The following is a 25451-nucleotide window of genomic DNA, read 5'->3' on the forward strand; positions in this document are numbered from 1 at the left end:
TGCATTTGGTGGGTGCTCCTAAACATCCTATAACGCATGAGAAGCTCCCACAGCAGAGAACTGTCAGGTCCAACGTGTTGATAGTGCCAAGGATGAGAAACCCTGCTTTATGGCTATGAAGCAAGACTGAGAGGAGCTCATAAAGAGGGTTAACTTTTTAGGAGCTTCCTCCCCTGCTCACCAACTGTGCAGTGCCCTCCTCCTCCTCGGTTCCCACCACCTTCAAGCCCACCCCCCCACCTCCCAGCCCAGCAAAGCCTCAAACTCTTAGCGCCACCCACTCGGCCTTCCCAGCACAAAGCACAAACAGGAACTCATTATCTTCCTCCTCAAATCCTTCCCTCCCCTGCTGTTTATCATGGTTAAAAATACCACCCTCCTCCTCACAGGTGAGCATCATTGTCCCCACCACTGCCCCCACCCCACCCCCCCACCATCCAACCATCAGTCACCAAGCTGTGTCTCTTCCGGCTCTCCAAAGCCCCTCCTGCACTCCCTCTCCTTTCCATCCTCACTAACCTACTTTGGGCCAAAATAGCCTCTTATGCTATTTCTTTTCCAGTTATGAGACTGAAGTCACTTTTTATTCATCTACACGGGGATGCATTCATTTCGCCCAGAGCAGGAATGTCATATGGAATTACCTGTGCGAGCCCACCCAAGTCCTAGCCTGGGAATCCAGGAGACATTCCTGATGGAATCTGAGCATTCTGTTCCCTTCCCTCTTGTTGTCTACTCCAGTGGGCGAGGTGGTCCCTGGGGGCCAGAGCTCATCCCCTCCCACCTCCCACCTTCTCACCCTCAGGACCTGTTCCATGAGGGACCCCGCCCTTCCCCTTCAACCTCTCCCTCCTTACTGGGACCTTCCCATCAAGCACAGATGCTCACTCACCCACTCTCCTAGAAGGATCCTCCACCCTTGCCTCCCACGAGCTAGACTGCCATGTTTCTGAAAAGAATTGTCTATACTTGCTGTCTCCCACTCACTCTTCAACCCACTGCAATCTGGCTTCCAATCCCTCTACTCCATTGAGGCAGTTCTGGCAAAAGTTACCAGCCTTCTAACTGTCAAATAAAATAGGCACTTGCTTTCCTTCCTTGGCTGGATCTTCTGTGACATTTGAGAGGGTTGGCCACTGCTTTCATTTAGAAGCAATTTCTTCCTTTGACCTCAGGTATTCCTTCCATTTCTGTTCCTGGACATCTCCCTTCCCTCCTGGGGTCAGTCTGCTTTGTGGGTATCCCATCCTCTGCAGCCTACAGTGTCCCTCAATCTTGATCCCAGTATCTTCTCACTCTACATATTCCCCATGGATGAATTCATCTGCAGCTTGCACCCATAGTTCTAACCACCAGGCGAGAAAGTAGAGGATGGTGGTTAAGAGCCTGTACTCCAAAACTCCTCTGTGAACCAAGTGTTTGACCTTGGGCCAGCTAGTCAACATTTCTGTGCCTCAGTTTCCTCAACTATAAAATTGTGCAAAGCATTCAAGTCTCATTGCTTTCCATGACCAAACATGCAGTTTCCTCAGACCATGCTGAAACTTGTAGAGCTACCAGATGTATTACATGCTCCCACTCAGGCTTGGTCTTTGCTCAGACACAGAGCAAACGGTGCCTGGTCAGTATTTGTGAATAAATGAATGACTGCTGACCTGGCTTGGGTCTCCCCAGAAACAAATCTCGAGAAAAGGAACTGGGTGTAGCTAGCTCCAACATTTTGGCCACCTGATTCGAAGAGTTGACTCATTGGAAAAGACCCTGATGTTGGGGAAGATTGAGGGCAGGAGGAGAAGGGGATGACAGAGGATGAGAAGGTTGGATGGCATCATTGACTCAATGGACATGAGTTTGAGTAAACTCCGGGAGACAGTAAAGGACTGGGAAGCCTGGTGTGCTGTGGTCCACGGGGTCAGTGGCAAAGAGTTGGACACAACTTAGTGACTGAAAAACAAGTTTATTTGGAAGGTGATTGACTCCAAGCAGAACAAATGAGGAAGTGAGAGAGTAAGGCTGGGAGGAGACAAAAGGCATAGTGAATTGATGAAAGTTATGCCTGGGGGTAATGGGACTCAACTCCACTGGGGGTCCTCTGTTGAAAGCACTTGAGGACTGTCCCCCTTAGGGATAGAAGACTGGGACTTCATCCACTGATTGGTTGGAGGCTGCCCCAGGGCTGTTAGGCACTTCTGGTCTGGGCAAGATTCTGCAGCCTTGGAGAAAAGCCCAGGCAAAGAGGAGGAGACAGGCATCAAACTGTAGCTTGCAGATGAACTCACAGTGGGGTCCAGGGGACCAAGAACTGAGCATCACCAACTCTGTGCTTTTTGTTCTGGCTCCCAGACCTGTGTTCCCTTATCTACCTAGATAAGTTCCACCTCTTCCTAGAAAGTTAGTTTCAGAGCACCCACTTCTTGGAAGTAGTTTCTAACCCCTTCCAAAATTCATATGTTGAGATACCCTAACCAGCAATGTGATGCTGTTTGGAGGTGGGGCCTTTAGGGGGTGATTAAGTCATGAGAATGGGTGGGGTTCTCATGAATGGGATTAGTGACCTTATAAGAGAAATAGCAGAGCAACCCCTTGCCCCTGTAAGAAGATGGTCATCTGTGAACCAGGATGAGGGATCTCACCAGACACAGAATCTGTCAGCATCAGACTTCTCAACCTCTAGAACTGTGAGAAATAAATGTGGGCCTGAACTAAGATACCCACTCCCTACTGATTTGGGAGGACTTCCCTGTGACACCCCGAGCATACCTCTGTAAGAATAATCATTTCTCTGCTTTCTAAATAGAACTTACTTGGAGGGCAAGAACAGTACATCTTTGCAAATCTATTGCCCAGAAGATTTTTGAGCACGTAACTAGTGACTTTTTTTTTAGTTGGCTGTGCTGCATGGGCTTTTTTCTCTAGTTTCAGCGAGCTGGGGCTAGTCTCTAGCTGTGATGCGTGGGCTTCTCACTGCGGTGGCTTCTCTTGTTTTGGGAGCAAGGGCTTTAGGGCATGCAGGCTCAGTAGCGTGGTGCACTGGCTTAGTTACTCTGAGGCATGTGGAATCTTCCTAGATCAAACCCGCATCTCCTGTATTGGCAGGCAGATTCTTTACCACTGAGCCACCAGGGAAGCCCTTAACTAGTGATGGCTTTAATGAATTCAAGTTCATCTTGCTCAGAGTCCTGCCCAGAGTCAGTTCAGCTCAGTCAGTTCAGTCGCTCAGTCGTGTCCGACTCTTTGCAACCCCATGAACCGCAGCATGCCAGGCCTCCCTGTCCATCACCAACTCCCGGAATTTACTCAAACTCATGTCCATTGAGTCGGTGATGCAATCCAGCCATCTCATCCTCTGTCGTCCCCTTCTCCTCCTGCCCCCAATCCCTTCCAGCATCAGGGTCTTTTCCAATGAGTCAACTCTTCGCATGAGGTAGCCAGTGTATTGGAGTTTCAGCTTCAGCATCAGTCCTTCCAATGAACACCCAGGACTGCTCTCCTTTAGGATGGACTGGTTGGATCTCCTTGCAGTCCAAGGAACTCTCAAGAGTCTTCTCCAACACCACAGTTCAAAAGCATCTATTCTTAGGGCACTCAGCTTTCTTCACAATCCAACTCTCACATCTATACATGACCACTGGAAAAACCATAGCCTTGACTAGACGGACCTTTGTTGGCAAAGTAATGTCTCTGCTTTTTAATATGCTATCTAGGTTGGTCATAACTTTCCTTCCAAGGAGTAAGTATCTTTTAATTTCGTGGCTGCAATCACCTGACCAGAGTAAGTGGTCAATAAATGTAGGCTCCTTTCCTTTCCCTCCAACTCAGAGTTTGCCTTCTAACTTAGGAGGGGACTCACTGAGCAAGTGTAGACTGTGATACATTCTTTAAATGAATGGAAGTGCTGCAGGAGCACAAAGGAGGGTGCAATTAGCTAGGGCTGTATCAATGAGATTGCAGTTAACTTGTCTGACAGTCTTAATTACTTACAGTTTTAACTTTCCTGAACCATTAATAAAGGTGTCTGACACTTCTTCCATTACACTGGGCTTTCCCATTTGAAAGCCTCCTGGTGGCTCAGAGGGTAAGGAATCTGCCTGCAATGCAGGAGATGTGGGTTAGATTCCTGGGTTGGGAAGTTCCCCTGGAGAAGGGAATGGCTACCCACTCTAATAGTCACACCTGGAGAACTCCATGGGCAGAGAAGCCTGATGGGCTATGGTACATGAGGTTGCAAAGAGTTGGACATGACTGAGCGACTAACACGTTCACTTTTTCAAGGGCTATTAAGCAATGAAACAGGGCATGTGATGTGCAGAAGAGGTGGGGGTGGGAGAGGTGAGTGTCAAAGTCAAGTAGATCCAATGGTTGGGGAAAGTTCCCTTTGAGGACTTGACTTCTGAACTATGAGCTGAGTGCCATGAACAGTCAAGCAGAGATTCTTCCAGGCAGAAGAAAAAGCAGGTGCAAAGGGCCGGGGGCAGGACCCTGGACTCCCAGGGCCAAACCAGGAGCTTGTCCCACTGCTTCTGGCCACTGATAAAAGAGTTGCAGAAAAGAGACAAAATGGGTCTAAAACTGATGTCTGGTCCTTACTTACAGGTTGAGGAGCTGATACCCAGTTTCCAGTGCCTGTCAGACTCATTTCAAGTTTGGTTTTCACTCACGGGTATGTTGTTCCCTCTTCAAAGTCAGATTGGGTTTCAAAGGAATTTGAAACACTTACAGCAAAACCACCAAGCTGCATCCTCCAGGTAGAAAAACCCCAAATGTGGCATTTCCGTGGAAAACCACAATGAATCACTCCCACTGGCCCACCTGGTCCAGGCCCGACTGCATGGAGATTTACTTTGGTTTTCTCAAACTTCCTAATACCTCTCCAGACTTCTTAACAAACCCCCACAGTGTCCTGAGTCTCAGGTTAAGAGCAAAATACCAAATTCTGTAGCGTTTTCAGAGTTTCAAATTTCACCAGAAGGGATTCTACCATAGCCACTAACCTTTTCCTCTGCAGACAGTAGTTTCTGAAATGCTGCAAAGAAAAAAAAATCACTAGGTGGTAAGGGTGGAAATGAAGTTTGGAAGCTTTTTAAGTAGGTATAGATAATGCACAGCACACACTCCATCAATTAAAACCCTCCTCTCTCCGATGTCTCTTGTGGTAGTAAAGACAATCGTGGTTATCATTTATTCGAGCATTTACTATGTGTCAGTCATGGTCTAAACAATTGATTTCCAAACCAAACCTATGAGAGCAGTATGACCACCTCATTTCACATTTCAGCAATCGGAGGCTCAGTGAAGTTAAGTGACTTACCCAAGGTAACCCAGTTAGAAAAAAGGCAAAGTGTGGATTCCGGGTCAGAGTCCAAAATTCATACTATGACTGTACATACCATTTGTATACTATCCTGACCTGGAAAGGTCCTGCCCCCCTGGCACTGGGCAAAGCATGAGGAAATTAGCAACGCGGACGTAGTGAAAGGGGTGGGAGGGTGGTAGTCAAGTAAAGTCATTTATTTGATGAAAAATAGGGGAAACGGCTCGGAGATTTCAAGTTCATTCTTTGCAGGATGGGAGAGAGGCCAAGGTCCTTTCCTGGTGTCGGGGGACTTAGAAAGGCACCTCCCAAGGCCAAGGTTTTATCGGGACAAATCCGACCCCTTCTACATTTGAGCAGAGAGGAGGCAGGCCAGCGCGAGTGTGGGGCCGAAGAGATAGGAGGCCCAACACTGGCCCAGCTCGCACCCCGGAGTCGGGGGGTCGGAGACCCCGCTGGTCCGCGGCTGGGTGTCCTGCCGCCGCGCTCCCCGTGCGATGTCGGGGAGCCCACCGGCCCCCCACTCCCCTCCTGCGTGCTGGCGGGCCAAGGGTTAAGCGAGGCGGGAGCCCCCGGCGCGGGGCGGCCCCCGGGCCGGGAATGCTTAGTCAGGATTCCGATTTCCTGTCGAAGTGTTTGGATTTCCTGGAGCCCGCGCCCTCCGCCGCCGAGCGGGATCGTCCGAGCCGCGCGCGTCGCTGCGGCCTCCTCCCCTCGGCACATGGTCGCCCGCCCCTTCCTGCGCCGCGCTCGGCTCCCGCGCCTCGCCGCCGTCGCCGCCGCCGCGGGCGGGCTCTCTGCGCTCGGGCAGCCCCCGGCCCGCGCCTCCCGCCCCGCCGGCTGCTCCCGCCGCCGCCGCCCGCCGCCCGCTTTCCGCTCTGAGAGCCGCGATCGGTCGGCCGAGGGGAGCCGGGGCGCGGGCGTCTGCGCCGCCGCCGGGGAGCCGCCACCGATCCCGCGATGGAATAATGCCCAGCGGCCCGCCCGGTCCCGGTGAGTTGCGGGGAGCTCGGGCGGGCTCGGCGGGGCCGCGCGGGGGTCTCGTCGGCACCCCCTTGCCCGGCTCCCGCGCGGAGAGGCGCCGGCACGGGGGCGCCGGGCGGGTCCCGGCTCCGTTCGCGCTGGAGAGCTGGCCGCGGGCTTCGCAGGGCCAGGCTCGGCCGTCCGGGGGCTGAGGGTCTGCGCCCCCCGAGGGGCGGGGGTGGGGAGGGTGGGACCGCCCGTGGGGGGTTGGCGCGCCCTCCCGGAGAGGGGTCCAGGCCCCGCGGATCGGGCGCCCTCCCAGCCGACCGCGGCATTGTCTCGGGCGCGGCGGAGGAAAGTTCCCCGCCGTTTCTGGAGCCGCTGGCCCGGCCCCCGGCCCCCGGCCCCAGCTGGGACTCGGCGCTGCCAGGCAGGCCCTAGGCCACTTGGCTTACAGCGAACGAAACTAAAGAAAAAAAAAAAAAAAAAAATCCATTTGGGGCTTGGGGTTTGTTCCCGGGAAGCCAGGAAAGTGGCTTGTGTTTTTCTCCTTGTACCATTTGGAGACCTGCTGCATTTTCTGAGAGCGACGTGAAGTTTCAAAGAAAAAAAAAGAAAGAAAGAAACTCTCTGGCGTCTGGTATTCTGCGGTTTCATACATCCCGAGTGTTCTTCCCGGGCATTCCTAAAGCGGTTTCCTTCAATAATTAATTTTTCCACTAGCGCAGGCGGATGGAGGGCCAACTTCAGACCATCCTCAGCGTGACCTCAGCTTTACCCGCACTAATCAGAGAGAGCAAGAACTTTCTCCCACTTTTCCCCGTAGACTCTGTCAGGTTGTCTTGGCACATTGGATCGTGGAATGACAGCCGGGCACGGATTGCTGAGTAATGTTCGGGATTGTAAAACATAGTTCAGTATCTAGGCCAGTTTTGTCTCTCCATCAGACTGCAGCCCAGGGCTTTCCTGTTTTGCAGTTGGAGATTCACCTTATAACAGTTAGATCTTAGATGCAGATCTTCTGGAAGCGTCAAATCTCAACAGTTTAGGAAGAAGCAGGACGTTTGAGAGCAGTTGTTGCAGCCCCCTTCTTGTTATTCCTGCAGCCAGGAGAGGTGAGGGCTTAGGAAAAGTCAAGTGGCCAGGGTTCAGACTCCCTGTCCAGTGCTCCTCACACTGTCAGTTTCTGGTCTGTGTCAGCCATTAAACGTTTGGAAATATGTCTTCTTGGCATTGTAACTGTCATCATTTTTAGTGTCTTCTCTTGTTTTGTCTTATTTGTTATTGCTGCTATTTCTGAGATATGCAGTTACCTCAAACTGCTTATTTTGAGATAAGAGTTAGAGAAAAGATTCCCTAACCCCTACTATTCAGTCACTAAATGGATTTGGAGCTTCAGTCACCAAATGGATTTTTTTTTTTCCTAGCAAATGGATTTGAAATATAAAATGGGTGGCTTCGTCTATGGGGGATGACTTTTCTCTATTCTGTTCTTTTGTGTGAAGTAGAAACCCCCAGGTCCGGAAAAGGGCAGTATCTTAGCACGTAATATACTCAGTGATGTTCTCTAGGCTTGATTTCCAGCCCCCCTGTATCTTGTGAGCTCGGCAGCCCATCTATTTTTCTCCCTATGAGAGCTCCAAAGGGCTGGTTTTTCATTTTTAGTATGTGATAATGTTGGAGAGAAAGGACTTTTTCGAAAGCTTGCCATTTGGTGAAGGAAATTGAAATTCTCTCCACCTCCCCACTCCTCACCAGCCACAGTGAGCCAGATTTTGCAAACTCAGCCACAGTTTTGCAGGCCCCCACATGAATGCGTACTTTCAAAAAGGACCCTCCCTCGCCCTCCCTGAGGATGCACCTGCCTGCGGGCATCTCCACACTGCACCCAGGTGGCTAAAGTCCAGAGCAGGTGTGTTCGCACCCTCCCAGGCCATGTACCTGTCTGTGGCCCGTTAGAAGCCAGGCCCCACAGCAGGAGGTGAGTTTCAGGGTAGAAGTTTTACACCTGTGTTACCAGCCACTTCGCCTTACTCACATGACCACTTGAGTTCTGCCTGTCAGATCAGCAGCAACATTAGATTCTCATAGGACCCCAAACCATCCATACTGTGCTTTAATCATTCTGAACTCTGCCCTCCGCCCCCTTTCTGATCCGTGGAAAGATCATCTTCCATAAAAGCAGTCCCTGGTGCCAAAAGAGCTGGGGACCGCAGGTCTAGAGGAAAGACAGGAGCCTGTGTTACCTGGAGCCTCATCGTTCCTGTGTTTTCACTCTAAGTTCTCAGTGTCTTTGACTGGATCCCGTGTCCCCGCTCTCGTTTTTCCCTCCTGTGTACCTCCTTCCCACTTCTTTCCCAGCCACTATGTCTGCGTGGGCTGGAGAACAGGTCTTTTCTCTGGGCCATGTGACTGAGCTCTCGTGTCAGCAATGGCGACAGAGACACTAGCATTTATTGAGCACTTGCTCTGTGCCCTGGGTCTGCCTCCTCCTAAGAAGTCCCAAGGAGGAGAGGGAGCTGTTTCTTTGGGAACCTTGCCCAGAAAGGACAGCACTTTTCAGATTCATCTGGAACCTGAGTCATTCTTTCATTCATCTCGTGCACGTTTGCTAAGTGTCTCCCCTGTGGGAGGTGCTGGGAGTGCAGAGATGGATAGGATCCTGTGTTCAAGGCCTTCTATTTCCAGCCTCATCTCTCAGGGTCAGCCTTGCGCTTTCTCTTTTCATTAGTCGATTCAGCAGGGCTGTACTGAGCACCTGCTTCGTGCTAAGCACTGGGTGAAGTCCTGACAATACAGTGATGAATAAGACAGACCCAGCCTCGCCCTCCTGGGGCTCGAATTCCAGAACAAAGGAGCAGGTAATTTCTAATGAATGAAAGATGCTAGTGCTTGTTATTAAAGAAACACCCAGGATTGAAATGATGACTGAAGTGAAGGGGAATGGGGAGAAGGGATGGCCCTAGTTTTGCCAGAGAAAGGCCTCTCAGAGACTGAAAAATCAAGAGGAAACTGGCGTGGCTGAAGAGGTTGCTGGAGAGGGGGCATTCCACGCAGGGAGCTCAGAGTATGCAGGGTTCTCTGCACAAAAGAGCTTGATGTGATCCCGGGAGTGAGGAAAGTGGGGTGATGAGCAGGACAGTGTAAGGGAGCGACGGGGAGCATGCTCGGGGGTGAGGGTGAGGTTTCAGAGGGAGGCAGGGGCAAGTCGCATCATGCCGCGGACGATCACCCCACCAAGTACAAAGAGGAACTGATGAATGTAGGCTCAGGAGTGGGGTCTGATTGACATTTTAAGGAGATTACTTTTATAAGAGTGGATCACAGGGGGCAAAGAGTAGAAGTGGAGAGATTGGCATATAAATAAAATTGCAGGCAGATTCTTCACCGTCGGAGCCACCAGATAAGCCCATGTTAGTGTATGCATGTGTAGGTATTACGTAATGATAAATAGTGTATTAGTTTCTTCTTGCTGCCATAACAAATTACCACAAACTGGGTGGCTTAAAACACCCCCAGTTCATTCTCCTTCATTGCTGGAGGTCAGAAGTCTGAAATGGGTCTGACGTAAAGGTGTGGGCAGAACTCTGTTTTGTTTTTTCTGGAGGCTGTAGAGAATGATCTATTCCCTCGCCTTTTCCAGTTTCTAAAGGCTTCCTGCGTTCCTTGGCTCCTGACCCTTTCCTCCTTCTTCAAAACCAGCAATATTGGTCCTAGTCCTTCTCTGGTTCTTTCTTCTTTTCCACTTTTGAGGACCCTTTTGATTATAGCAGCCTTCCTGTATAATCGAGAATGAAAGTGTTAGTCACTTAGTTGTGTCCAACTTTTTGGGACCCCAAGGACTGTAGCCCACCATGCTCCTCTGTCCATAGAGTTCTCCAGGCAAGAATACTGGAATGGGTTGCCATTTCCTCCTCCAGGGGATTGTCCCACCCAAGGATCGAACCCAGATCTCCTGCATTGCAGGCAGATTCTTTACCACTGAGCCACCTGGGAAACCCTAGAATCATCTCCCTATTTTAAGGTCAGCTGATTAGTAACCTTATTTCCATCTTCAGCCTTAGTTCCCCATTGCCAGTGACCCGTGTAGCCTAACACATTCACAATTCCTGGGGATTTGGACGTGGACATCTTTGCAGGCTGGTAGGGGAAGATGTTATGGGGACTGTGGGACAAGGCCCCTAACCCAGTGAGGGAGGGGAAGCCAGGGACATCTTCCTGGAGGTAGTGGTACCGGGATGGAAGTCAGTCTCTACTTGTATCCTCACTGCCCTTCCAAGTATTTCACTGTCTCATTGAGATTTATTCATTCCTCCATTCAAGGTCTTGTTGATGCCCGGCTTTACGTGGGGAGTCAGAGTTGAGGATTCATTTCACTGCGCATCCTTCAGGCTGCAGGCCAGACTGTTCACTTTCAACTCAGGACATTCACTTTTTTTCACCTCACTTCATGAATCAGTTAAACTGACCAACCCATGAACACCCTCCCCCAGCCCCCCTACGCTGCATCCTCTCCCAGGAAGGAGTGGAGACTGAGGGGGTTAGTCCTCTCTTTAAAATTGCCTGGGGTTGATCTCTCGGGATGGCGGGGACCCCAACACATGTGCCTTTTGTACAGTTAAAACCTCAGTTCCTGAGCTATGGTTACTGTCCCCAGACTCAGCCATTCCTGTTCCCAAAGCAGGCCATTGGCCTTAAGAGAAGTCAGGAGAGGGTGTGCGGTTTGATCAGGACAAATCAGTCTGAACTGAAAGGGGAAAAAGCATCCCAAGGCCCGGCCTCCTCGTGGCCTGTGGCAGGCGACCCCATCTTCCGTGTCGCTGCGAGGCGCTGATTAAGACCAGATTGCGAACATCTTCCCTGTTATTTGGAAGAAAATGGGCTCTTGTCCCAGCTACTCCCCGGAAACAGACAGTGTCCGGAGACCTTCAGTGCCAGGGGGGCCCCATCAGCTCTGCCAGCCAGCGGCGTGCCGAGTGCAGGGAGACCGAGGTCCTTCACTGCCCGCGCTTCCCCTGCCGACCCCCATCCCTTGGAAGTGCCACCAACTAGCTGGTCTTGTAGTATTTTTGGCGTTTCCCCTTCCTCTACCGGTCTAAGTCAGGAAATGCGAAAGTGTACAGCGTTAGAAAAACAGAAATGAGCAAGCAGTGTCTCTGCAACGGAGGGATACCAGGTGGAAGTCTGGTTAGACTTGGAGTAAAGAAGTGTGACCGTTAGTGCATCCCCCAGATGTCGCAGGGCTTCCCGAGAACCAGGCCCATGCCAGGCATCTGTGGGCAGGACAAGAAGGAGAGGGTCCAGCCTGTTTGTGGTTTCTGGGGGATGGCTCATCTTTCCCTCATCAAGACTCATCCAGCAAGGCATCTGCCTTTATAAAACTCTCGCCTATGGAATGATACTGGATGCCTGTTTCATTGTAGTTTTGTAATGAAATAATTATCCTTTCGAGTGGGAGGGATATCTAAACGAGAGGGAAATCTAAAAGGGAGGGGATATATATTTATAAGTGTAGCTGATTCATTTTCCTATGCAGTAGAATCTTAAGACCACATTTTTAAAGCAACTGTACTGCAATAAAAATTAATAAAACAAAATAGACCATTTGTCCCTCTTGCAGCTATAGTCCATTTTTAATTGTTAAAAAATTAAAATACAAATCATATTTCTTATTGAAATATAGTTGCTTTAAAACATTGTGTGAATTTCTGACTCAGTTATACATATATATATATCTTTTCATATTCTTTTCCATTTTGGTTTATCACAGGATATTGAATACAATTCCCTATGCTATCCAGTAGGACTTTATTGTTTATCCATTCTGTATCTACCAGTTTGCATCTGTTAATCCCAACTGCCTAGTTCATCAGAAATGCAGAAGGCACTGTAGTAAAAGACCATCATATAGGCAACTTGCCCTCAAATGGTTCAGAAAATAATTATATGTATTTTCTGAATACATAAAAATTACATGTGAGGAAAAAAAAAAGGAAAAAAAGCAAGGGGAGTAAAATATTAACCATTGATGAAGGTGGGTAAAGGGCATGTGTGTTCCTTGTACTATTCTTATTGACATTTCCAAATAGTATTTTTGCAAACTGAAGGGGGGGAATATAAGAGGGCTCCACATTCCATGGTGATTGTGACCTTGGTTCAGGATGGCCCAGAGGAAGCCAGAAGATGCTGGGGTCTGCTACGGACCCCACCTTCCTGGCGTCCTCACACTTTTCTGTACTGAACTGAAATCATGGAGGAAAAGCATCCCGCACGAGGAGTGCAGAAATGCAAGCGTCATCACCGCCGTCCCGTGTGGAAACGCATTTGCTGGTGTGGTTGCCTCCCTTTCAGACTGAGCATCTTGAGGGGCCCGGGTCAGGGCTCTGGCTTACTCCTCCTGTCCCCCTGTGCCAGGCGCAGGCCAAGGGCAGGCACTGGGCAGGGAGGCGGGATCCAGTGCCTTGGCTTCTGTGTCGCCATGTTTGTTCAATTTTCTCATCGTGGAGTTTTTGTTTCTGACGACTCTCCATTTTACTTCTGGAAATTCCCTCTGGTTCTCTTTCCCATCCATTGGCTTTGAATCCTTGGGTCTTATTCTTCCATGAGAATTCTTCATTCTTATTTCATATCTTTGCTTTAAAATGCACCAATACTCTTTTTCAGACTACCCTGTTATGTTAATTCTGGAGGAGCCTATTTTCCCATTTCCTGCATTTGGAGGAAATGGCAAAATGGTGGTTCATACCCCGCCTTTCCTGGGTAGCAGAAGAGGATTTACAGAGCTGGTTTTGTGCTTCAGCCAAGGTGCTGAGGGTTGTCTAGATCCTGGAAACGCTGCTGTGGTAGCTGCTGAACTGGAGACTTTTAACCCCAGTCTCTGCTTTTAACCCCAGTATCTTTGAGCTCTGCATCCATACTTAGGGCCTCAGAGTTTGCACAGAAGCCTTTTTCTCCCCCATCCTTACCCCGAAGCAGAATGCGCTTTCTTGTCATTTTTCTGCACTGGAGAGAGGAATTGTTTTGGCCCACTTTCAAAGGAGGCTGGGACCTCTGCGAGGTTGTGGCCTTATGGAGGGTTCTCAGCTGTCCTGTCCTGCAGGCACCAAGCGGAGACCAGCCAGCTTAATACACTGAGTCTTTTGCAAACAAGGAAGAGAAAGAACACTTACAAAGATGTAAAAACTGCCATTTCCAGAAAAGAAAACCAGAATCCTTATCAGACCAGTAGCAAAGGTGTGATTCGGAGCAGCAAGCACTTGGAACCCTTTCTGTGTGTGCCCTGCAGAACAGCGGTTTGGGGAGGCAGGAATAAGCTGGGCCTTCAAATGTCTTGTTCGTCTTTGTAACTCTCAGTGCAGAGAAGACAAGGGGTATTTAAGAAGAGAGGAAAAGAGAAAGGAACCATATGTATCGAAAAAGACAAATAACCGATGTTGGGGACAGACTAATGGAAAGGAGCACTGAATTGTGACTCAGAAGCCCAGAGTTCTAGTCTGGAAATTGACTAGATATTGACTGTGATGTGACTGTTAGAAGCAGTCACTTACCTTCTTGGAAGCGCCCTTCCTCACCCATGTCAAGGTGGTGATAATTCTGTCCTGACCCCCACTCCTCGCCCGCTTGCGTGAGATCGTGAATGTAGGAGGGGGATCTCAGAGGGTAAGGGGGCTTTCTTGTCCTCAAGGTGGAAGGGGCCACATGCGTGCCCTCCAGCTGCACCTTGTTCTGAAGACTCCCTGCCCGCCCCCACCTTGTCTCCTCACCACCGTGGGCACTGGGTTTTCTAGGGAAGAGCTGCAGGCATTTCAGGTCCTCAAAGCTTGTGCAGACTAAGGGGCTATTCCCTGGCGTATGGGCAGTAGTTGGGCACTGGGGTGGCTGAATGGCTCCTGTGTCTTTCCCCTGGGAGGTCCCCCCCAGATCCCACAAATGAGGGCTGGGCTGCAGCCGGGAGCCCTTACGGGGTGGAATTTGTACATTGCACATTGTACATTCTGTGCTGTTTTCTGAGGCAGTCCTCTGGATGATGGAACTCAAGATTTCTGTGGGGTCTGTCCTTTGGTCAGATCACTCTCATGCCTGAGTTGATTTGGTAGATGTAAGTAGGAGCATTTGTCATGATACAGTGGGAAAACCACTGGACTCGGGATCAATAACAATAGCTAATATTTGCCCTACTGACTATAACCCGCCAGGCTCCTCTGTCCATGGGATTTGCCAGGCAGGAATACTGGAGTCAGTTGCTATTTCCTCCTCCAAGGGATCTTCCCAACTCAGGGATCAAACCCTTGTCTCTTATGTTTCCTGCGTTGGCAGGCAGGTTCTTTATCACTAGCGCCATCTGGGAAGCCCTTATCGTACATTAATACACATCAAACACTGCTTTAAGCAGCTTTCCTATGAGTTCATTTAATGCTTGTAACAACTCTGTGAAACAGGTACTCTTTTCCTCCTCATTTTATGTAGGAGGAAACAGACACACGGGGACTAATTTCCCTGCGGTCATATACCGCACAGGTGGCAAGATTTTAAGTAAGGCAGTCTGTGTTCACTGCCCACGCTTGACCATTGTCTCTGAAGACTTGAACTTAAATTCCATACCCTAATTCCTCACGTGGCCTTGGGAGAATCTGCCTTTCACTTTTCTCTTAGCTTTTCTGGTCATCAGTGTCCTCTCCTGTAAATTTTGAAAAAGCTTGCAGGTTTTTTAAAAAAAGGTGTTAAACCAAGCCATATATTAATATACAGAAAGTGGTGCCAGGCACATAATCAGTTCTAAACAAAAGTGAGTGGGTTCCATTTGCAGGATCAACAGGGGAAGGAAAAATGAGTTCTTATTTGCAGGATCAACAAGGGAAGGAAAAAAGCAAGGACCAATTCAATATAGATTCTTCCCTGCACACACTTTTACTGTATATCCCGCTGTGTGCCAGGCACTTGGGAGACAAAGGTGAAAACTCAGGGTCCGTGGGCTAGAGCATCTTATAGCTGATTAGAAGAGAAAGATGCGGAACTGTTTGCAGTTTTGAACTGATGTCCGTCCTCACCACAGCAAAGCTACACAGGCATGGATGGCCGTGAGTGTGCAGGGAAAGGAGAGTACCCCAGGGGGGCGGAAAGGGGAACCTTTGGGGAAGACGTGCTCGAAGAATTTGTGATCCAGGGTGGGTGGGCTCTTAGTATGCGGAGGGAGTGAGGAAGGGTCTCCAAGGCTGAGAGTAGCCGGATCACAGTCCTTCTGATAGGAATGTGCTGGGTATTTTTAATTAATCAGTTTCTTTTTATTCTTTCTTTTTGGCTGTGCTGGGTCTTCACTGCTGTGTCGGCTTTTCCTGCTTTTCCCTGCTCCGTAGCGGCGAGCAGGGGCTACTCTCTGGGTGTGGCTCGTTGGTTCCCCTTGCAGTGGCTCCTCGTGTCACTGAGTACAGTCTCCAGGCCCGAGGACGTCAGTAGTTGTGGCTCACGGGCTTAGTTGCTCCACAGCATGTGGGACCTTCCTGGACCAGGGATCGAACCCGTGACTCCTGCATTAGCAGGTGGATTCTTTACCACTGAGCCACGATGGAAGCCTCTGTGCTGGTTATTTTTTTATTGTTGAGGCCTGTTGTTCAGTCACGCAATCGTGTCTGACTCTTCGCGACCCCGTGGGCTGCAGCACGCCAGGCCTCATTGTCCCTAAGGAAAGAGAGGCCTAAGGAAAATATCTGTTTAAATATTTGTGCAAGGAGACAGGCAAAACTCTCAGGTAAAATACCACAGCATCCGGGGTCTCTCTCTGGAACGCAGGCATCCCTGCTATTTCCTACCCCCGGCTGTCACAGAACTCCGGATCCAGAAAAGCAGACTGCAGTGTTTATAGACCTTCCCGTCATAGCTCTGAGCCAGTTTCCTCTCCTAGGACAGTTACTTCCTCTGACCTAAAATAGAACGGCTGAAGGGTGGAGATGCCGGATGTTTGCAGGTTACACTCGGTTTAATGGTGTACTTCGGGGCAGGCAGGTAAGAAGTCGTAGAAGACACTGTTGACTGTTTATCAACAGCCTTTGCCCTTTTGCTTTGCTGACAGAACACTGATCTTCAGGAGCCCACCCTCCAGGGACATTGAGAGAGATCAGTCCCAGCCCCAGTGGTGAACCTCTGTGGTCTTGTCCCCCTTGGCAGTGATTGGTTTAGGAATGGGTCTGGCTGTAAAATATACAGGGGAATTTTCAGGGGGGATGGAGAAAGGTTTTTTCCCATCTTAAACGGAGGCATTTAGAAAGAAACAGCCTCTCCTGCTATTGTTGTTGTTCAGTTGCTGAGTCATGTCCAACTCTTTGTGATCACATGGACTGTAGCACGCCAGGCTTCCCTGTCCTTCACTATCTCCCAGAGTTTACACAAACTCATGTCCATTGAGTCAGTGATACCATCCAACCATCTCATCCTCTGTCTCCCCCTTTTCCTTCTACTCTCAATATTCCCAGCATCAAGGTCTTTTCCAATTTTTGAATCAAGTGGCTGAAGTATTGGAGCTTCAGCTTCAGCATCACTCCTTCCAATGAATATTCAGGGTTGATTTCCTTTAGGATTGACTGGTTTGCTCTCCTTGCTGACCAAGGGACTCTCGAGAGTCTTCTCTAGCACCACAGTTCAAAAGCATCAGTTCTTTGGTGCTCAGTCTTCTTTATGATCCAACTCTCACATCCGTACATGACCACTGGAAAAACCATGACTTTGACTATACCATGGGCCCTTTGCTATGGGACGCAGTAGGGCTGGCATGTGATACTTGGCACTATGGCCACCATCTTGGGGCCATGAGGAGGCCTTGCTAGGGAGAACATGTTGAGTGTGTCTGAACAGAAAGATGGGAGGAATAAGACACTGAACACCCTACTTTGAGACTGTTTTTGAGCTGAGTTTTCTGTTAGCCCCTACACCCAGTCTTTAACACAAGGGTCTGGCCATGTCACATAACATTTGAGTGATTCTGGGTCCTCTATACCCTCCTCTAATAACCCCGTGCTTAGCCCAGCACCCTATTTGAAATCACCACCAACTTGTACATGTTTATACCTTGGCAGTCTTGCTATTTTTTTCACCTACCAAATATCCAGCTCTTTAAAGAAAGGCTCAAATGCCCCTTCTCTGTGATACCTTTCCTGATTCTTCCTGTTGTAGTTAATTACTTGAGTCATTGAGCACCCATATTATCTGTTGCCCCTCCCATCGTCCGTGCCTGTGCCCACTCTCATTCTTTAGTAGGTGCCTACTGTGTGCCATCTGCGTGGTGTACAGTGGCATTGTCCTTCATGACTGGGGCAGACGTGTGCTGTAAATGCGAGCCAGTGTGGTTTGTGTGATCCCAGGGGAAATAAGGTATCACTGAGTACTTACGAAGGGGACACCTGACCCCACCCTGCACAGAGGGTCAGGAAGACTCACTCCAGGGTGGAATCCTTGAGCTGAATCTTAAATAATGAATAAAAATTAGCCAGAAAAAGAGGGACGGGAAGAGAAGGAAGTCCCAGGTGTAGGGAGTCACTTCAGCAAGGGGTGGATGGTGCAAACAGCACGGTTTGTGCTGGGAACCGAGTGATTCAGCACCGGTGAATCTGCCGTGTGAGGCGGGATGCCCTGAGCTGCAGGGGAAGTCGGGAGCCACATCCCAAAGCTGGGGCTTTATCCTGGAGGCTGTTGAGAAGCCATTGAAAGCTTATGGTGGGGCAGTGATGTGACCCTTGCTCTTTGGGAAGCTGACTCTGGGAACCTTGGACCGAATGGACCGGGTGACCCTTGCTCTTTGGGAAGCTGACTCTGGGAACCTTGGACCGAATGGACCGGGTGGGTGAGGCGCAGGACTGGAGGCGGGCAGGCCATTCAGGATGCCCTTGTAGGAGTCTAGCAGCGAGCGGCCCAGGAGGTGGAGAGGGAAGGTACTAAGCAGTCGCACCGGCTGGCTTGGGGATGGATTGGGGGAGGGCAGTGGGAGAGCCATTGAGGACCCTGAGCCTTCTGGCTTGTTTACGAGGCCGAGACATGTTTGTGTCTCTCAAGTCCACAGCCTCCCTGGACTGCTGGTCCTTCTGGCCTCTGCATCCCTAGATGTTCTGTGCTGGGCTTCAATGGCAGATGGGTGAGAAAGAAGGAAGTCTGTGCCTCTCTTCTGTCTTCTCTTCCCCTCCCACAACTTCAGCTCTTCGGTTTTCGTTTATATGGAAGGGGAAGTGGAGCTGTGATGTGGTTTTCCTGGTCTCCTGGCTTCCCTAGATCTGAGCCTCGAGAAGAGTGAAGAGGTTCTTACTGCCGGTGGCTCACTCTCTTTTCTTTCTTACGCCTCCTCCAAACCAAACGGGTTCTGCAGAAGCCTGGCCCCACATCTCCAGTCCAGCCCTCTGTGTGTCCCCACAGTTTCTGCCTCAGGCCAGGTTTCTGCAGGATCTCCCCTGAGCCATCCAGCACTTTCCCAACTCTCTGCCCTCCGCTTCATCTGTCCTCCAAGCTGCTGCCAGGGGAGTCTCCTCAAGACTTTACATCGGGGTCACCTCCTGCTTAGTAGGTCAGCAGCTCCAGTCCCTGGCTCTGTTGCCTGAGCGGTCAGATGAAGAAGCAGGCAGCCTGGTCTTTTCAGCTGCTCTGACCTGGGGGGTCAGCCCTGGTTCTCGTCTTACCTTATCCTCAGGCCACCATCATAGCTGGTAAAGAATCCACCTGCAATGCAGGAGACCCTGGTTGGATTTCTGGGTTGTGAAGATCCCCTGGAAAAGGGATAGGCTACCCACTCCAGTATTCTGGCCTACAGAATTCCATGGACTGTATGGTTCATGGGATCGCAAAGAGTTGTACATGACTGAGTAACTTTCATTCACGACCATAGAGTGAATATTGCTGTAAATCGAGTCATGCAATTTGTTTGGTTTCCCAGTGTGAATAAAAGGTATGTTTACACTAGAGTCTATTAAGGGTGCAATGGCATTATGTCTAAAAGAAGCCAATGTAGATACCTTAACTAAAAAATACATTATTGCAAAAAAAAAAAATACATTATTGCTAAAAAGCACTATCATCTGAGCCTTCAGCTAGTCATAATCTTTTGCCATAGTAACATCAGAGATCACTTATCTCAGTGACACCAGGGTTCTGGGCCTTCTTAATTAATAGAAATTGATAAGAGACCAGACAAGAAATTCAAGAAAGGCTTTATTTATTATTTACTTATTATTATTTATTTATTTATTCTGGCCTGGAGAATTCCATGAACTGTATATAGTCCATGGGGTCGTTAAGAGTTGACTGAGTGACTTTTACTTTCACTGCAGCAGAGGGGAGCTAGAACAAGCAATAGTTTCCCCTTCTGTCTTGCTCATGGTGGAATGAGCTGGTTCCTTATATGTGGTGAGGGTAGGGTAAGTGGAATTGTACAATATGTGACCCTTTGTGTCTGGCTTTTTTCCCTTAGCATAATGTGTCTAAATTTTTCTCTTCAGTTCAGTTCAGTTTAGTTGCTCAGTCATGTCTGACTCTTTGCAACCCCATGGACTGAAGCACTCCAGGCTTCCCTGTCCATCATCAACTCCCGAGAGTTTACTCAAACTCATGTCCATCAAGTTGGTGATGCCATCTCACCATCTCATCCTCTGTCATCCCTTTCTCCTCCTGCCTTGAGTCTTTCCCAGCATGAGGATCTTTTCTCATAAGTCACTTCTTCGCCTCAGGTGGCCAAAGTATTGGAGCTTCAGCTTCAGCATCAGTCCTTCCAATGAATATTCAGGATTGATCTCCTTCAGGATGGACTGGTTGGATCTCCTTGCAGTTCAAGGGACTCTTAAGAGTCTTCTCCAACACCACAATTCAAAAGCATCAATTCTGCGGTACTCAGCTTTCTTTGTGGTCCAACTGTCACATCCATACGTGACTACTGGAAAAACCATAGCTTTGACTATATAGACCTTTGTCAGCAAAGTAATGTTTCTGCTTTTTTCCCTTAGCATAATGATTTTGAAGTTCATCCATGGCGAAGCAATGTATCAGTACTTCATTTCTTTTTATGATTGAACAATATTCCAGTGTATGAGTAAACCAGATTTTATTTGTCTGTTCATCTGTTGATAGACATTTGGGTTGTTTCCAACTTAGGACTATTGTGAATATTGCCTCTCTGAACATTCACCTGTAAGTGTTTGTTTGAAAACCTTTTTTCAACTCTGGGGAATATACCTAGGATGGAATTGATGAGTCATCTGTTAACTCTGTATTTAAATTTATTGAGGACCTGCCAAGCTTTTCCAAAGTGGCCAAATCATTTTACATCCTGCTAGCAATATAAGAGGGTTCCAGTTCTCCACATCCTTGCCAAGACTTGTTATTTATGTTTTTTGGTATGATAGCCGATCTAGTGGGTATGACATGGTGTGTCACTGTGGTTTTGATTTGCATTTTTATTTCTTTTTTTTTAAGAATATGTTTTATTATTTATTTACTTAGCCGCATCGGGTCTTAGTTGTGACACGCAGGATCTTCGCTGCTGTGTGTGGGCAGTGAACACACACTTCTCTCTCGTTGTGGCTTGTGGCTGCTGTTGCCCCATGGCATGTGGGATCCTAGTTCGCCGACCAGGGATCGAACTTGTGTCCCCTGCATTGGAAGGCGGATTCTTACCCGTTGGCCCACCAGAGAAGTCCCTGATTTGCATTTTGTAATGACTGATGCCTTTGAGCATCTTTGCTGTGCTTGTGGATCATGTGAAGGGATCTTTAGGAAGGTGTGGGCAGGTGCAGGGAAGCGCCAGGAATAGAGTGGTGCCCAGGTCACGTGACCCTGGGGCTCCTGTGTCATGCCCAGCTTGAGGTGTGGGGACGGAGCAGTTGCTGGGACCTGGAGACAGGGAGGGCATGAGGAGGGGTTCTGACCAGAGCTAAGACTTGGGTCAAAAAAAAAAAAACACTTGGGTCAAAGGTGGCAGCCGGTTCACAGTGGCCTCCAGAAGGGGAGCAGTGGTGGGTCCAGAGGTGGGGCAGAAGGGGGAGTGGATTCCTTACTCTCCCTTCCCTCCTGTCTCCTGCTGGGGGCTCCCCATTGGTCAAAACTACCCTGCAGCAGAGGGAAGGGGGCCTTGCATTATTAGTCCCTAGAGGCCACTCTGGGACTTGGGAAAGGGGATGGTGGAGCATGAGGGACATGTAGCACAGAATTAGTGTCTGTTCCAGGAGGCCCTGATCCATCTTCCTGTAAGTCTTCAGGTCTCTCCTTCATCTTGCATTGACTTCTCCTTGAGGCTGGCGATGAGACGGGCTGCCTCCACCTCGAGCGCTTTATTGTAACATCCAGAAGAAAGGAGGAAGCACCATTTCCAAAACCTCTTCTAGGAGATGGAGAAAGAGCCTACAACTCCAGGTCCCCTTCATCCAAGTTGGGTCACGTGTCCTTTAGATTAATCACCGGCAAAGTACTGGGAAGGTTTTCTTTTTAAGGTTTTGTAGAGTTTTGTTTTATTTTCGTTTGAAAGGTTTTATTTTTCTTTAATTAATTTTTATTGCAGCAAAGTTGATTTACAGCGACCGGGAAGGTTTTGAACCAGCAGAGCCCATTCCTGGGAGCTGCAGGAACATGTACCTCCTGGGAGAAGGGGGATCCCGAATGAAGTCAGGAATGAGGAAGGGTGCTGGGTGGAGCCCCACAGTGCCCTTCCCTGGGGATTCTTTGGAACATCTGATAAGCTAGAGCCCACGATTTTCCCACTCCACCCCATACCGTGCCAGGGACGAGACCAGAAGTTGGACCAGGCTTCCGGGAGGGTTTATGCCCTGGCTGCTGAGTCATCTCCAGTCATACCAACCACCTCAGTCTTCCAGGTCTCCCAGACCCTGTCCCTCTTCTGGTCCACATCCTTAATGGTGATTCCAGGGTGTAAGTCCAGACTCAATTCAACCAGGAGTCCAGGAAATGGATGTTTTTTTGCAGATCTTAGGACAAAAGACAGAATTCTTAAAATCCACCCATTGGGCTTCCCTGGTGGCTCAGTGGTAAAGAAACCACCTGCCGACGCTGGAGACATGGGTTCCATCCCTGGTCCAGGAACATCCCACCTGCTCTGGAGCAACAAAGCTCGTGCACCACAACTGTTGAGCCTGTGCTCTAGAGCCTGGGAGCTGCAACTGTTAGCCCATCTGCAGCAACTACTGAAGCCCATGCGTGCCCTAGAGCCCGTGCTCAGCAATGAGAGAGGGCACCGCGATGAGGAGCCTGCACACTGCAACTAGGGAGTTGCTCCCGCTCGTCACAACTAGAGGAAAAACTCGGGCAGCAATGAGGACCTACCACAGCCAATAGGTAAATAAAAGTATTAAAGCAAAAAGCCACCCCCCCCCCCAACCTTTTGTATGGTTCTGTGTCTATGAAATCGACAGAATAGGCAAATCTATAGAAACAGAAAGTTACATTATTCTTTTGCCAGGAGTGGGTGGAGGTAGAATTGGAGGGGAGTAACTGCTGATGGGTATGAGGTTTCTTTTGGGGGCAACAGAGATGTTCTAAAACTGATTAGGGTGATGGTCACACAACTCTGAGTTACGTTTCAGACCGTGGAACCGTGTCCTTTAAATCGGTATATTGTATGGTATGTGAGTTATATCTGGAGAAGGAACTGGCAACCCACTCCAGTATTCTGGCCTAGAGAATCCTGTGGGTGGCGGAGCCTGGTGGGCTGCTGTCCATGGGGTCACTTGGAGTCGGACACGACTGAAGCGACTTAGCGAAGCGTGAGTTATATCTCATCAAAGCTGTTAGAGAAGACAGAAGACACAAAAGCTCCGCCTGCTGCTGTTCTTCCTGTTTTATTTAAAGCTGAGGTTGATTGCTGTTTTATCCCTTAATCATAAAAATTATTTGTGGCTTATACCATGTTTTTTTTTTTTAAATTCATTTATTTATTTTTGGCTGTGCTGGGTCTTTTGTTGCATGGGCTTTTCTCTAGTTGTGGCCAGCGGGGCCCACACTCGAGTTTTGGTGTGTGGACTTCTCTTGCTGCGGAGCACAGGCTCTGGAGCACTCGGGCTTCAGTAGTTGCAGCAAGTGGCTCAGAAGTTGTGGCGCATGGGCTTGGTTGCCCTGCAGCGTGTGGGGTCTTAGTCCCCTGACCGGGGATTGAACCGTGTCCCCTGCATTGCCTCCCCACCACTGAGCCACCAGGGAAGCCCCCTGTTTGCTTTATCCTCTCTCTTTCCTTCTTTCTATTTTTCTCTTTTTCCTACTTCCTCTTTTCCCTGCTTTCCTTTAGATGAGTTACCTACCTCTCCTTAGTCTGTGTGGGTCCTGTGGACCCAGCCCTTGCACCCGTATGGACCTGTGAGCAACACCCAGCCCGCGGAGTCTTCCAGCCCCTGGCCACAGGGCTGAGTTCAAGGCTGCAGACACAGTCAGAGTCAACCCGGAGAGTTTTATTAGAACCACGGGGAAAGAGAGCTGGCCTTCCGCAGGGGTTGCTGAGCTCTGGCTGCACATAAACCTGAAGGCCAGCGGCCCCTGGGGGCAGACCTGCCCGAAACACCCCCATCACCCGTCCAGGAAGGCAGAACCAGCAGATGGAGACCAGCCTCGCCCTGACCACACGTGAGCCCCTGGATCTAGCCATGCCTGAAGTTACAGCCGTCCGTGGACTTCTCAGTTTGGTCAGCCCAGCATCTCCCACTTCCCCCCGCTTTTTTTTCCTAAAAGCCAGTAGGTGTTGAGTTTTCTGTCTCAGGAAATCAGTCTAGGTGTGGCTTTTGCACACGTGGGTCCTCCAGGCTCACTCAATTCAGAGGCCCCCTTTCCATAACAATCCCAGTGCTGTGAGAGAGAGCTGATCCTTCTTTCCACCTCTTGTATCAGAGCAGGCCGGGAGGACCGCTTCCACAGAGGAAACAGGCTGCTGCTGGAACGTCCTGGCCCGGCACACCGGGTCCTTTTTGAGGCCCCGGATGGTATCTGGGTCCGCCCTGCGGACTGTTATGCCCACACGGATCAGCTTGCGTGCATTCCTCGGTTGCAGGCGTGTGTGTGTGTGTGTGTGTCTGTGTGTATGTGTGCATGTGCCCGCACGGGTGCAGCTGGGCATGGATGTGTCCTGGAGCATGGCCTTCATTCATGGCCTGTGGTCCCTTTTTTTTCTCTCTCCTTGTTGGTTATAACTTGTAAACCATTGGAGTCACACTCACTCAAGATATTCAGTGTGTGTGACAAGGGGGAAGGGTGCTCACATCCAGTCAGCTGCCATGTTGCCAGAGTGAGAAACGTCTGATATTCTTTCTGCTCCGTCTCCATGGTTCCCGGGAAACACAACTGTTAAGAGACCTGGGCCTTATCCTTCTCATTTTGCTTCTGAGGCTTTGAGAGCCAATGGACTTTCCATTAGAGGGTTTTATCTCCAAAGTAGGTAGAGGAGGCCAAATCTCCAGCTACTTTGGGCTGTGAATATTCCCGCCTCAGACTCAGGTCCTTGTGGTTCTTTGTCATTTAAGGGAAGTAGAGTTGGGGAAGGCGAGGAGCCTTGATTTTAAGAGAAGTTGAGTTCATACCAGGCCCCAGAAGATAATACTTAAGGGTGACCTACGTTTTTTGTTGTTTAGTCACTAAAGTAGTGTCTGACTCTTGTGACCCCATGGCCAGTAGCCCCAGCCAGACTCTGCTGTCCATGGAATTTCCCAGGCCAGAATACTGGAGGCAAGAATTTTATCGTTCAGTTGCTAAGTCGTTTCTGACTCTGCAACCCCATGGATTGTAGCATTTCAGGCTTTCCTGTCCTACCCTGTCTCCAGGAGTTTGCTCAAATTCCTGTCCACAGAGCTATCTAACCATCTCATCCTCTGCTGCCCCCTTCACCTTTTGCCTTCAATCTTTCCCAGCATTAGGGTCTTTTCCAATGAGTTGTCTCTTCACGTCAGGTGGACCAAGTATTGGAGCTTCAGCTTCAGCATCAGTCCTTCCAGTGAATATTCAGGATTTATTTCCTTTAGGATTGACTAGTTTGATCTCCTTTCAAGAATACTGGAGTGCCATTTCCTTCTCTAGGGCATCTTCCCCCAACCCAGGGATGGAACCCAGGTCTTCTGCGTCGGCAGGTGGATTCTTTACCGCTGAGCCACCAGAGAAGCTGACTTATGTTTGAGACAGAGGCAAAGCAGGAGGCTTGCAGGACCCCATGACGCTTCTTGCTGAT

At 49.5% G+C, this 25451-nt stretch overlaps 1 protein-coding gene across 2 annotated transcripts in view; it reads left to right on the plus strand.

Moving 5' to 3' along the window:
* The first annotated feature begins 6177 nt into the window (after nucleotides 1-6177).
* ASAP1 (ArfGAP with SH3 domain, ankyrin repeat and PH domain 1) overlaps nucleotides 6178-25451 on the plus strand; it is a 328727-nt gene continuing 309453 nt past the window's right edge. For both annotated transcript variants that reach the window (XM_061123183.1, XM_061123185.1), the window contains exon 1: nucleotides 6178-6304. The gene's annotated coding sequence lies outside the window, so the exon portion shown is untranslated. The remainder of the gene's footprint in view (nucleotides 6305-25451) is intronic.

Source organism: Dama dama, chromosome 21, assembly GCF_033118175.1.
Source record: "Dama dama isolate Ldn47 chromosome 21, ASM3311817v1, whole genome shotgun sequence".
In the NCBI taxonomy this organism is placed as follows: Eukaryota; Metazoa; Chordata; class Mammalia; order Artiodactyla; family Cervidae; genus Dama; species Dama dama.